Source organism: Crocuta crocuta, unplaced genomic scaffold (genome assembly GCF_008692635.1).
Source record: "Crocuta crocuta isolate KB4526 unplaced genomic scaffold, BGI_CrCroc_1.0 scaffold29, whole genome shotgun sequence".
NCBI classification, from domain to species: domain Eukaryota; kingdom Metazoa; phylum Chordata; class Mammalia; order Carnivora; family Hyaenidae; genus Crocuta; species Crocuta crocuta.
Window position 1 is genome coordinate 4973399 of NW_027533280.1, and position 14213 is coordinate 4987611.

A 14213-nucleotide genomic window follows, 5' to 3' on the forward strand; every position below is an offset into this window, starting at 1 on the left:
ACGATGAAGATCACAAGATGTAGGTGGAAGATCTTTGATGCTTAAATAGCACCAGGCTTCCAAGCCAGGCTACACAAGAGGAAGAGGAAGACGGAAGTTGTAGGGGAAGAAATTTGTATCTGATTACATTAAAGGATACACGTGGGGTTTTGAGAGAACAGTGTCTTTTGCACAGAGTCTCAGGAGGGAACACATGGGTGCACACGCATCTGAGGCACCTTGGAGGCTGACATTTGGGGGAGGGGGAACAAGGAAGTTGTTAAATTGTCCAGCTGTTCTGTCTAAGTATGTTGCACATCTGGCAGCCTGGAAACCTCCTGGTGACTTTTCACTTTACAGTTACCATCTTGCCGTCTGGACTCAACCTTAGGGCTCTAGAGGAAGAAAAAGGAAAGATAAAAAGAGAAACATGGGTAGATGGGAGGCAAGGGGGAGGAGGAGGAGGGGAAAAAGCAGAGAGAAAGAGAGAGAGAGAGAGAGAGAGAGAGACAGAGATACAGAGCCTTAGACACAAACATACAGAGAGAGACAGAAAGACAACAGGAGAGAAGCAGACAGGGGGAAGTGGGGGAAAGAGAGTGAGGGAGTGGAGACCCAAGCAGAGAGATGTAGAGAGATAAACAGGGAGACAGAGAAATTCATATAGAGCCAGAGACACAAACACAGGAAGAGACAGAAAGATAGATGAGATAGAGAGACTCACTCAAAGTCAGACATGAACGTACACAGTAAGAGAGAGAAAGAGACAAAAAGATTGGGAGCAGAGAGACCCACACGCAGGGATGGAAGCAGCGAACACAGACACACAGACACTCAGACATATTCCAAATGACATAAAGAGATGGGCTGCCTGTCCACGGAGGAAGTGAGGGACAGAGGAGGAGAGGGACAAAGAGATTGAGATGGTGAGAGACAAACACACACATGGAGCAGAGAATAGAAAGAGACACAGAATGAGAGAAACACAGAAAAGGCAAAGAAACGGAAACCCACAAGGAGAAGGAAATAAATCTTTCAAACAAAAAGAGCGATCAGGATTTTCTGTTCTGCCAAAAAATCTTTGGAGTCAGAATGTGTTGTGTTAGGGCCTTAATGCAAAACATTAATCTCTTCAGAGGCAAGAGTGGGCTTTAGAAATGGTTTTGATGTAGGTAATTGCTCCCCAAACAGGAAATTATTTTATTCGTTTTTTTTTCTTTTCTTCTTAGAACACCAGGACCTTCTGAGGAGCAACCAAAGACAGCATTTGAGTGTTTATCTACTTTCCACAAGCATCTCGCATCAGCAGTTTCTTTTTAGCAGGAGGAAAAAGTTTCTGGACAAGAACGAGGCCTCTTGATGAATGTTGTGGGGTGCAGAGTAGGCTCCATGTAGAAAGTGCTAGAACGGGGAATGAAATCCTCTGGCCCCTCTCATGCTGATGGGTGATTAATAGTGGCTTCTTAGAGTACTGCTATCTGTGAAGAGGAGTCCTGAGGCCACATCTCAGGGAGAAGGGTTGTTGTGATCCACTGCTGATGTCTGTCATGCTCATAGTGGCCGTATCTGGAGAACATGGTCCAAGATATTGATTGTGGGTGATTTGGGATGACCAGCTTTAAACTGAAGCAGCCACTTTACCCCCAGTGCCTGCTTTACTCTCTGGTGCATAGATTTCTCAGTAACTGTTTTTATTTTTTAATGAATTCTTTAATTTATACTTCTTTGGATGTGAGTTCATTTGAGTCTGTCAGGTCCTACAATTCAGTGATCCCTCCCAAAAGTGAGTGGCCAGGGAGTGCTGAGAGGAAAGAAGTGTTGTTTCTGTTTTATACACATGGTCAGCAAAGAACTCACTGGCAGAGTGACATCTGAACCAAGACTGAGGCAAGTGAGGGAGCAAACCATGAGAATATCTGGGGGACAATGTGGAAACAGCCAGTGCAAAGGCCCTGAGGCAGGACTGTGCCTGACATGTTTGAAGAATAGTGAAGAGGCTGGGGTGGCTGGAATGAAGGGAGTGAGAGCCAGATAAGTGGGTGTCGTGGTGAGAGGTGCTGGAGACTAATTCACATAGGGCTGCATGGCCATATTAAGGGCTTTGGCTTTGACCCTGAGCAAGATAGGGGCCATCAAAAGATTTAGAGCCTAGAATTGACTTACTTTTTAAGAGGATCCCTCTGGCTGCTGGGGTAAGAACAGACCAGGTAGAAGCAGTGAGGAGGTCAGTTTCCAGATGAGAGGTGATGGTAGCTGGGTCAACAGTATAGAGATAGGGAGAAGTGGTCAGATTCTGGATATATGTTGGAGCCAAGGGATGACAGAATTTGCTAATGGATTGGATTGAGGTTGAGAGAGTAAGAAAGTCAGGATGATCCCAAGATGGCTTGAGCAGTTGAAAGGATGGAGCTGCTACCACTCCTTGAGTCTGGGAGGGGCTAGTTTAAGGCAACAGATCAGGAGCTCAAGGTCAGACATGGGTTCTGGGCTGAGATCATGGAATCCAACAGAAGGCTGTACTGACTGCATCAGGCTATTGCCCTTTCCTGTTTGCTCCTTCTATGGCCTCTTGGCATGTCTATATTTTGATTCTTCCTCTTCTCTTTGCCAACAAGTTTTCTCTGATTATTTTTTCAACATGCATCAGCATCAAAATATCTGACCCTACCCTGATCTGACTGGTTACTGCCTCTCTTAGTTTATGGTGTAAAGCAGCAATTTTCCAATTGTGTGCCAAGGCACCTGGAGGTTCTGCAGCAAACTCATAGGGGCACCACGTAATATTTTACATTTTCAAGGAAAATACAATGATAGTTAACATCTCTTCAATGCCTCCTGAGCTACTAGATCAAGATAGTTTCAGCAGCACTAGATTGCACGACATTCCTTTTTCACGATGCCGTATCTTTGCAAGGTGGATTTTCCGTGGTTGTTGTAATAAAAAGCAGTTGCTACTTGAAAATCGACCTGGAACAGGAAAGATGGTGTTGCCCAATCTGTTGCCAAGGTATGAGAACTCATGCAGTGCCCCGACGTTCCGTCGACAGCAATTGTGATTGTTTAAGAATGAAATAAATTTTTTTCTTTCAATTTATCTTTTCAGAGTTCTTAGGCCATAAAGACTTACTGAAATGTTTGGATCTAGCTACTTAATAAATGGAACAGTTACGCATTTCCCTCTACATAGCACGGCCGCTAAACAACGACGGGGACAAAAGGCCAAGTGCCCGCTGGGAAAGTTTGAGAGCGCCTGCTCAGGAGAGAGGCTCTAATTGGTTACTGGCCAGCCAATGGGTTGTCTAGCCTTGGATCAGGTGACCATGGCTGATCCAATCAGATATCCCGTTGGTCTAGAGCCAGGCTCCCGGGGAGCGGCGTGTAGGCTGGTAGGTGGGTAAATCCTTGAATGTAACCCCAACACCAACTCGCCTGTGAACTGCAGAAACCTTACCCTAAGCCTTCACCTGAGCCCTGCAGGTGTGGGGAAGTCTAAGATTCTAGAACTTGGCCACCTTTAAGACTCCTTAGATCCTTTAGATCCTGAGCCTTTCCCCCTCATCTCTGACACGCCTGGCATACTTTGTGGTAATTTCTATTTTCCAGCTGCTGAGACTTCCTGAATTTGGGACCTGCCCAGATAAGGGCTCTCATGGGGGCAGGGAGCATCCCCTCCCAGAGAGGCAGAGGTTGGCCAGTACTGGCTTTCTCAGCATCCCGGGCAGCCGGCTTGACCAGTCAGATGCACCCACTCGGGGTTTTGGCCGTGGAGTCGGCAAAGCAGGGACAGGGGAAACTGAGGGGGCTGTGGGTGGTGTGGAGGCGGCCACACCATCTATGTTGCGGGGCCCGCAGCGAGGCTGGCCGGAGCGGCGGTGAGTTGGTCCGCCTGGCTGGGTGGGCAGCACCAGCCACAGCGGGGGGAGCTGTGTGTCCTCAGCAGCCTGGGCCAGGCAAGTTTCTGGCCGCGGGCCCTGCTGTGTGCCTGCCTTCTGTTTGTGCCTATTTTCTGACCTCGTTCTCCAGCCTTCCTGGCAGTTGTGTGAGCTGAGCGCTCTCCCTGTAATAAATTCCCTTTTTGCCGAATTTAGTCAAGAGTCTGCTTCTGTATCTGGAGTTGCTACTAAAAACTGAACTGAGCCTGGAACCCGCCTTAATCACTTATTGGTTGGGAAAAAAAATGTTCTGACATATATGTAGAAAATATATTTGTCCAGTCTAAAAGGCACTAATAAATACCCATGTCCGCACCAACCAGGCCATGAAAGAATAGCTTATGTGTCTCAGAAGTAGGGTGACCTTTTTCCTTTTTTTAGCTTATTTATTTATTTCTAGAGAGAACATGCACGCGAGTGTGCACAAGTGGGGAAGGGGCAGAGAGAGAGGGAGAGAGAATCCCAAGTAGGCTCCAGGCTGTCAACACAGAGCCCAAGGTGGGGCTGGATCCTGCCAACCGTGAGATCATGACCTGAGCCAAAATCAAGAGTCCTCGCTTAACCAGCTGAGCCACCCAGGCACTCCAGAAATAGGGTGACCTTATGTTCTGGTTTGTTTGGGACAGTTTGGGTTTGTACCTGTTATATGCCATAATTATAACTAGCACCCTCCCTTTCATCCCCCAAAGTATGCCAGTTAGGTAACAAAATACATGGTCACTTTACCCAGAAGCCTTCTGTGTGTCCTCACTCCCCCATGTAGACTCTTCCTTCCCTCAAATAAGCACTGTCTGGAAGTTTGCTTTAATTATTCTCCCCTTTTCTTTACAGTTTAAGCACCCAAACAAGGGCACCTGGGTGGTTTAGTCGGTTAAGCACTTGAATTTGATGGAGGTCATGATCTCGTGGCTGGTGAGTTCAAGCCCTGCATTGGGCTCTGTGCTGACAGCTCAGAGCCTGGAGCCTGCTTCAGATTCTCTCTCTCTCTCTCTCTCTCTCTGTCCCCACCCTCCCCACTCATGCTCTCTCTCTTTCTGAAAAATAAACATTAAAAAAAAAACCCTACCAAAACAATGCACTGTTAGTTTTACCTGTTTTTTGAGCTTTATCTAATCAGAATCATACTGTTCATATTTTTGTGTGTGACTTGCTTCTTCTTCCACTTAGCGTTAGGCATGTGAGATTTATGCTTGTTGCAAATTGCTGTCCTTTGTTCATTTTCATGTTGCATAATATTCCATTGTGAATATGCCACAGTGTATCCTTTCTCCTGTGGACGAGCGTGTAACTTGTTTCCAGGCTTTGTCATTATAAACGATGCTGCTGCGAGGAATGTTCTTGCACATGTCTTTTGGTGGACACGGCAAGTGTTCCTTCAGGGCTTATCCCAAGGGAAGTTGCTGGCTCATCATTGTATACATAACCAACTTTATAATTTGGTTTTGCCAAACTGTTTTCTAGAAAGGAGGTTATCAGTTATGTTAGTTTCTTAAGGCTATTGTAACAAATTGCTGCAACTTTGGTGGCTTCAGACAACAGAAATTTATTCTCTTACTTCTGGAAGCCGGAAGTCTGAAATGTGTATTATCAGGCTGAAATCGAAGTCTGATCGGGACTCTACTCCCTCTGGAACCTCCAGGGCAGGTTCCTTCCTTGCCTCTTCCAGCTTTTGGTGGCTCTAGATGTTCCATGGCTTGTGGCCCCATCACTCCATCTCTGTCTCCAGGAGCTCACGGTTGGGTGGTGAGATGGAAGTGAGTCAAGTGTTGTGACAGAGGCAACTCTGAGGTGTTTCTAGAGCATTTGACCCAGCCTGGGGAGGTCAAGGGAGGCTTCCTGGAGGAGGTGACATTTCAGTTAAGACTTAAATGACTAGAGCGGGTTAGGTAGGTGGGAGGAGTCAAGGAAGTGGAAGGGGGGGGTGTCTCAGGAAGAGAGAGCAGCAAAGGTAAAGCCCTGGAGGGAAGGAACAGCATGACACATTGAGAAGGTGAATAGTTTAATGTGGTCGGAATGAAGAATGGAGGCAGTGGAAGTGGGAGGCTTTGCAGGGTAAGCTAAACAATCTGAAATGAAATGTGAATGAAAAGATATACATTTCAAAAGGATTCATACTTGTGTGCTTGTGGTAAAATATTCAGCCCTACATTGGAAACCCAAAGCCCCCTGACCATCCCAACTGTCCCAGGAGATGGTATCTAATAACATTTGGGGGGGTATACCTTTTTTACTTTTATTTTTTTAATGTTTCTGTATTTTTTAGAGAGAGATTGAGAGAGTCAGAGAGCTAGTGGGGGAGGGGAAGAGAGAGAGAGGGAGACACAGAACCTGAAGCAGGTTCCAGGCTCTGAGCTGTCAGCACAGAGCCGTATGCAGGGCTCGAACTCACAGACCGTGAGATCATAACCTGAACTGAAGTTGGACACTTAACCCTCTGAGCCGCCCAGGTGCCCCACATTTTCTCCTTTTTAAAGCTGAACTATGGCTATATGTAGGAAAATGTCCAATTGTTAAATACAGATGGATACATTTTTACCACATTTATACTCACATAATTCTCACTGAGATCAAGATACAGAACCAGCAAGTTTGGAGTCTTTCTAGATTTTTTTTTCTTTTTATAGACCAGTAATTGTGTGCATGTACGTGAATATGCTAATATGTACGAATATATACTGAGTATACTAATATGCAATATAATTTTATGTTTATGTAATATGTAATTATCTTATTTTTTAATGGGATCATCCTTGACTTAATATTCTGAAATATTCTTATTTTCACTTAACATGGACTTTCCCACTATCACTACATAAAAATTAAGAGATAAAAGACAGTTGGTTCATTTATTTACCCATTCATTCAACAAATATTTTTCTGATGTCACACAGTATGTTCAGCTGTCTGTCATTGAAGGGCTTTAAACAGAGGAGTAACATAAAGAGGAACGATAGAATCAGCTTTACTTTTTAGATAGATCGTTCTGGAAGTACGTGCTCCCTCAGTCCCTTGGACGAAAGAGGAGGAATAAAGCAATTCCCCAACATGGGTGGCAGCTGCATTTTTCTCTTCAAATTTTAAGTATTTTTGAATAAGTATTACATTCAAGGGCTTCAACATTCAAAAGAGGCGAAGGGGCATTTAGTGCAAAGTCTTCCTTCTGTCCAATCCCCCAAGCACTCATTTCTGCTCCGAGAGAAAACCGCTGTCTCTAACTTTCTTATGCATTTTTTCAGAGATAGTGAAGGTGCACATGAGCAAACACAGCCTGTGTTGTTGTGGTGGTGGTGGTTGTTTTTTAGTCCTTTTAAAATTTGTTTTTTCCTACCAGACAACAGCTCTTGAGATCGCTCATATCAGCGCATAAGGAGCACCCCCAGGGTGCCACGCCGGCTCAGTTGGTAGAGCATCTGACTCTTGAGCTCAGGGTCGTGAGTTGGAGCCCCACATTGGGTGTAGAGATTACTTTAAAAAAATAAAGCTTTTTTTTTTTTTCAAGAGCATCCTCATATTTTTGGTGGCTGCATAATTTTCTACTGAGTGGAAGGACAGCTTCTATTTTCAGACCTTGCCCAGAAGCCTGGCATCTTTTACTCCCTGCCAGATTTCTCTGTGCTTCTAGCTGGCGGTCACCTGGGTGGGCTGGGCTCCGAGAACTGGAAATATTCCTTGGCCTGACTGGGGAGTAAAAGAGGCTGGTGCCAGGAGGCCCCTGGGAGACAGACATGCAGTGTCCCACTCTCTCTGTTATTTTGAGAAGCTGCCCTGGCTCATGTATAGTCTTCCCCCCTTGTTTCTGTGTTCACATGTGTCACCAGTTGACCTTCATGGTATCTTGCTCACACTGATGTCCCTCCCACGTGAGCAGCTATTCTGTGGCTGTCTCAGAGCCCCCAGGCCTGTGCTCACATATTCTGCCAGAGACGATCACCCTTGGTCGTGGATGAAAGTACTCATTTAATGAGTGCCTATGTGCCAGGCTGCCTGGTAGCCTTTCACAAGTTAATTCTCATAACAAGCATGCCAAATAACTACTATTGTTCCCATTTTATGAATGAGGAAACAGAGTCTCAGGGAAAGCCAGAGCTGGGTAAATGTGAAGCCTGAATTTGAACCCACTGATGCCAGACATCTTGTTTATCCTTGGTTATCTTTGGTTACCCATCAAGCAGTAGGTACTCAACATATATGTGCTGACAGACTGAACTTGTGATTTTGAGAGATGTTTCCTGAGCAGATCCTGTGTGTCAGGCATTCGTCCAGGCGCTAGGGATTGACCAGTGAACTAGACAGCCTTCTCGGAGCTGAAATTCTAGTAGAGAAGACAATCTAAACAAATAAGTAAGCAAAAAAAAAAAAAGATATATGGAAATAAGGAATTGTGGAAGACATATAGTTTGAGATACTAGGCAGTGGCTGGGGGGAGTGAGGGCAGGTAGATAGGGACTTTAGATAGGGACACAGTCTGTAAGGAAGTGACCTTTGGACTTAACATGAATGGCAGGAAGGAGTGGGGTACATAAATATGTGGTAGAGAGGAGAGGATTCCAGGCAGTGGGAACAGCACGTGCAAAGGACCTGAGGTTGGCTCAAGCTTGATGTGTTTAAGGAACAGAAAGAATACCAGTGTGGCCAGAGCAGAATACAAGCGAGAGTGGTTGGAGCTGAAGTTCAAGATGCAGACAAGGGCCAGATCATGTAGGGGCTTGTCAGCTGCATCAAGTCTTAGATGGCTTTAGTAGGGGAATAATATATTCTCAGTTTGCTGTGTGGAGAATAGACTGTGGGGTAGCAAGAGAGGAAGCAGGGGGCATATTGAGGAGGTTGCTGCAGTCACCTGGCCTGGGAGGGTGATGACCTAGACCAACATGGGAGCCATGGAAACAAACAGAATGGGGGTGCATTTTGAAGAGAGAGCTGACAGAGTTTGCTGATGAATTATAGTTGGGTGACGGGAGAAAAAGAAGAACCAAGGGAAACTCCTTGGCTCCAGCAGCTGGGTGGATGGTGATGGAGCCATTTATTGAGATGGGAGGATGGGGATAAGTAGGCTGCGGTGGGCGCAGTCGGGGAGAGAGGATGAGGAAATGGAATTCCACTTTGGACCCACGAAGTGCGCTCTGTCCATTAGACATCCCAGTGGACATATCAGTTAGCAGCTGGATAATGAGTCTGGGACTCCGGAGAGAAGGCAGGGCAAGAGACTGAATCATCACATTGATGGTATTAAAAGCCACAAGACTGGGTGAGACTGTGTGGGAGTGAGTGAAGACAGATCCCTCCTCAAGAGACAGGAGGTTGATGGAGACAGCATCACCCTGGGTAGGGGATTAGCTTCTAGAATGGTGATGGAACTCCCAGCACGCAGCTTAGCCTCCAGCCCTTGAGGGGCTCTGGCTGGGGTGTTCTGGAAGTAGATCTTAGCCGCGGGCCCACCGGGTCTTTGACCTTCTGCTCCAATGCCCTCATTCTGAAGCTGCTCAGACAGCATTACCCGGATTTGCTGTTTACCTAACGCCTTCTTCCAAGAGCTTCAGAAGCCTAGCTGGGGTCCCCAGGGAGCTGCTGTTCTTCCCTTAGGGCCTTTGGTAGAATGCAGGCCAGGAAACTGGGACAGCAAGTACCTCATTCAAGGTCACAAGGGTGGAGCTGTCTGCAAAACCATGGAGGCAAACCCCTTATCCACCCACATCCACACTGGTTTGGTTTCTCATGAGGCTTCTGTTTTGCCAAGTGGGATATGAAAATAAAATAGAACTTCCCAGAATAATTAAGATGTTTAGCAGCAGTGGAGTGGGAGAAGACTTCCTGAATAACAGAGCTTGAGGAGAGAGAAGTTTAATGGAGAAGTTTGGTAACGTTTGGCTTGTAATGTGTAATATAATATTGTCCCTGGTCTCTACTTGGAACTTCAGCAAAATCTGTTGTACATAATGCTTTGGGGATGCTTTGGGGTTGCATTTGTGGTTTGGGGGGTGGAACAGTGTGCTGAAACGGGCTTCTGGAAGGCCCTAGGGTCTGAACCACATGTGAGTTATATTGGGAGTAGTCTTAGGGGGGCTGAGGGACACAATGGAATGGTTTCTTCTCTAGACCGGAGTCCCTGGGGGTCAGAGAACATGCACAACTCACTTCTGCATCCCCCTCACCCGGTACTGGGTGTGAACACAGTGTGAACACTGGGTGTGAGCAGGAATTGTCTGTGGAATGAATGCATCAACAGAGGAGTAGGTAAGTGAATGAGTGAAGTGTAAAGAAAGTTGTGCGTAGGAAAGAGAGGGAAGAAAAGTGGGTGGTCACCAAGAAGACAGGCGAAAGTTAAAAGGTCTGACAATATCGAGTTTTGGTAGTCAGTCCCCAGGACAGCCGCCAATAATTCTTGCCTCCTGGTAGTCACACTGGTATGAGTTTTCTGCAGCTGTGTAACAGGTTGCCATGAATCAAGCAGCTGGAAACAACACTGGTTTATTCTCAGGTTTTGTAGGCGAGCAGTTCTTTGTTCAGTCTCCCAATGCTGAAATTGAGGGATCAGCAGGGATTATGATCTCCGCTGAGTGTCAGAGATCTCTTCAAAGCATGGGGGCTGTTGGGAGCACCCCTTCTCTTCTGGCTGTATGTGTGGGGGTCCTGTTCTCTCCCTAGTTATTGGCAGGGCAGCCCGTGAGCTCCTACAGGCTATTCTCAGGTCCTGGCTTCGTGGCCTCCTTCATGGGCAGTTTGCACGTAGCTATTTGCTTCTTCAGGAATCTCTCTGGTCCCTTTGAAGGTGTCACCTGATTAGTTCAGCCCCTCCCAGGGCATTTCCCCTTTGATTAATTCAAAATCAGCTGATTAGGCACCTTAATTACAAAATCTCCTCTGCCCTATAACCTAACATGATCATGGGTGACATTCGTTGTATTCACAAGTCCTGCCCACATTCAAGGAGAGGAGGTTCTCTGGCGCATGCACGCCAGTGGGGAGGAAGCTGGGGGGCTGTTTAAAATTTTTTTTTAATGTTTATTTATTTTTGAGAGACAGTGTGAGTGGGGGAGGAGCAGAGAGAGAGGGAGACACAGAACCCAAAGCAAGCTCCAGGCTCTGGGCTATCAGCACAGAGACCGACAGGGGGCTTGAACTCATGAACCATGAGATCATGACCTGAGCTGAAGTCAGATGCTCAACTGACTGAGCTACCCAGGTGCTCTTGGGGGCTGCTTTAGAACTACTCCTATAGTACTTTTGTGTAAGATGCTCCCACACTGAATAGGACTGACCTGTGTAATAACCAGAATGATCCCGCAGAAATAATGGTGTGTGAATGCCACATCCAGGTCATAAAAGACATAGATGGTGGCTTCCCCTTTGCTCTCTCATTCAGATTCCTCTTGGGGGGGTGGGGTTTGGAATATAGCTGCCATGTTGTGAGGATGCTGAAGCAGCCCTGAATATTATAAACATACACACACAAAGGAGGAATTTATTAAAAACATATGGGGCTTCTGTCACTCAGACTCTGGGACCCAAGGCTGTCACAGAACAGCTTGTAATCCTAACCACCTCTCTCCTGATTAACATCATTCAGGCCCCAGGGAGAAGCTTCTCCGTATCTCTTAGGTCATGACCTCAAAATAACAGTTGTGTCCAAATGTAGTGTTGTGGGTTGTACTGCTGCCTGATGGCCATTCCAGTTCTGGTTCTGGTGCAGGGATAAATGAGAGTCGCAAGCACTTAGATAAGAGCAAAGAGAAATGAATTAACTTGCAAATTCCTTTCTCTCTGATAGCATAAACACTTAAGGATCTCAGGCTGCTTTTTATGTTCCATTTTGTCATTCCGGAGGTACTCACGCATCAGTGCAATTTTTGTAACAACTGCACATGGCAATTGTAGGGAACAGATTCCAAAATGTCCCACAATGATTCTCACCTTCTGGCATTCCTACTCCTGTGTTTTCTCCCTTTGAGTGTGGAGGGGACCCGTGACTCGCTTTTAACTAACCGAATACAGCAACAGTGATGGGATTTCGCATCTGTAATGACCTTGCATAGGATGTCACTACCACTTGCTTGCAGATTCTCCCTATTGGTGCTCTCCTTTGCTAGCTTTGGTGAAGTCAGCCACAATCTGGAGAGGCCCATGTGGTAAAAAATACTCGAGGGCAACCTCCAGCCAACAGCCAGCAAGGAGCTGAGGCTCTGAGTTTGCCATCCCATAAAGAATTGATCCTGGACCACCATCTGGAAACAGGTCCTTCCCCAGCTGAATCTGCAATGGGATCCCAGTCTTGGCCCACATCCTTAGTTTTTAATGTTTATTTTTGAGAGACAGGGAGAGAGAGAGCGAGAGCGAGCGCAAGTCGGGTAGGAGCAGAGAGAGAGAGAACAGAGGATCTGTAGCAGGCTCTGTGCTGACAGCTGAACTGTGTGAGATCATGACCTGAGCTGAAGTCAGACACTTAACTGACTGAGCCACCCACCCCTTGCCTTTTGATTTTAAAGGATAATTTCAATTTAACAGAGAATTTAATTTTCACAGAAAAAGTTAATAAAATATTCTAGGAGAAAAATAACTTAAAAAAAATTTTTTAATGCTTTATTTACTTCTGAGACACACACACACACACACACACACACACACACACACACACAGAATCCAAAACAGGCTCCAGGCTCTGAGCTAGCTGTCAGCACAGAGCCCTATGTGGGGCTTGAACCCACGAACCGCAAGATCATGACCTGAGCCGAAGTCAGACGCCTGACTGAGCCACCCAGATGCCTCAAAACTTTTAAAAACATAAAATATTTGGGGTGCCTAGGTGGTTCAGTCGGTTAAAAATCCGACTTTGGCTCAGGTCATGATCTCACGGTTTGTGAGTTCAAGTCCTGCATCAGGCTCTCTACTATCAGAGCAGAGCCCACTCTGGATCCTGTCTCCCCCTCTCTCTGCCCCTCCTCCACTGGCTCTCTCTCAAAAATAAATAAACACTAAAAATAAATAAATATTTTAATTTGTTAATTTTTTATACTTTAATAATTCACATTTCTGATAAAATATATTCAAGCTTTTATACTTTAATAGAATTTCATTTTATTTTTTATTCCTTTAGATCATCACTGTCAATAGCACAAAAATGATGTAAAAACCTTTACTATAACAACATAATGAGCAGTTTTGCTAAAATGAAGGCAAGAAGCAGTGCCTGAGTGGCTTTGTCAGTAAAGCGAATGATTCTTGGTTTCAGCTCAGGCCATGATCTCTCAGTTCATGGGTTCAAGCCCCGCACTGGGTTCTGCACTGACAGTGCAGAGCCTGGTTGGGCTTCTCTCCCCCCTCTCTCTGCCACCTACCCTGCACATGTTCTCTCTCTCAAAATAAATAAACTTAAAAAAATAAAATAGGGGCTTCTGAGTGGCTGAGTCGGTTGAGCGTCCGACTTTGGATCAGGTCATGATCTCGCGGTTCGTGGGTTCGAGCCCCACATCGGGCTCTGTGCTGACAGCTCAGAGCCTGGAGCCTGCTTCGGATTCTGTGTCTCCCTCTCTCTCTGCCCCTCCCCTGCTCACGCTCTGTCTCTCTCTGTCTCTCAAAAATAGATAAATGTAAAAATAATTAAAAACAATAAAATAAAAGGAAGGCAAGAAAAATTTTATGGAGTAAACATGTAATCATTTATTAATTATGTATCTCTTTTAAAATTATTCATTTAGAGGGGTTCCAGGTGGCTCAGTTGGTCAAGCGTCCGACTCTTGATTTTGGTTCAGGTCATGGTCATGCTGTCCTGAGATGGAGCCTCTAATCTGTCTCCATGCTGGGCATGGAGCCTGCTTGAGATTTTCTCCCTCCCTCTCTCTCTCTCTCTCTCTCCCTCTCTCCTTCTGCCCATCCCTCACTTGTGTGGATATGTTTATGTGAGCCCACACTCAGGCACTCTCTCTCTCAACATTGGCACATCAGTACAGTATCCAGGCACGTACCATCATAATTTAATTCACTCATCATTGATATTTTGCCAACTTTAGGACATATAAAAACCATAGCTTTGCACATAAGAAAGATGTGAAAGATGACTTTGTTACAATGAACAAACTTTGTTAAAATAGGAGGTTAAAACACATTTTATTTGACCATTTGTCAGCTTGATTTATACCGTGAAGACTTTTAGACACATGGCCTGCAGGCCTCCATTTGTACTCTGGTCCTGGGCCCTGCGGACATCGGAGCAGGCCACCCCAAGGTGACTCGGTGGGTAAACAGAGCCAACATTCAAACTCCCCTCTGCTTGGACTCCCAGGTATGAGCTGTGTAAGGTGCGACCTCTCA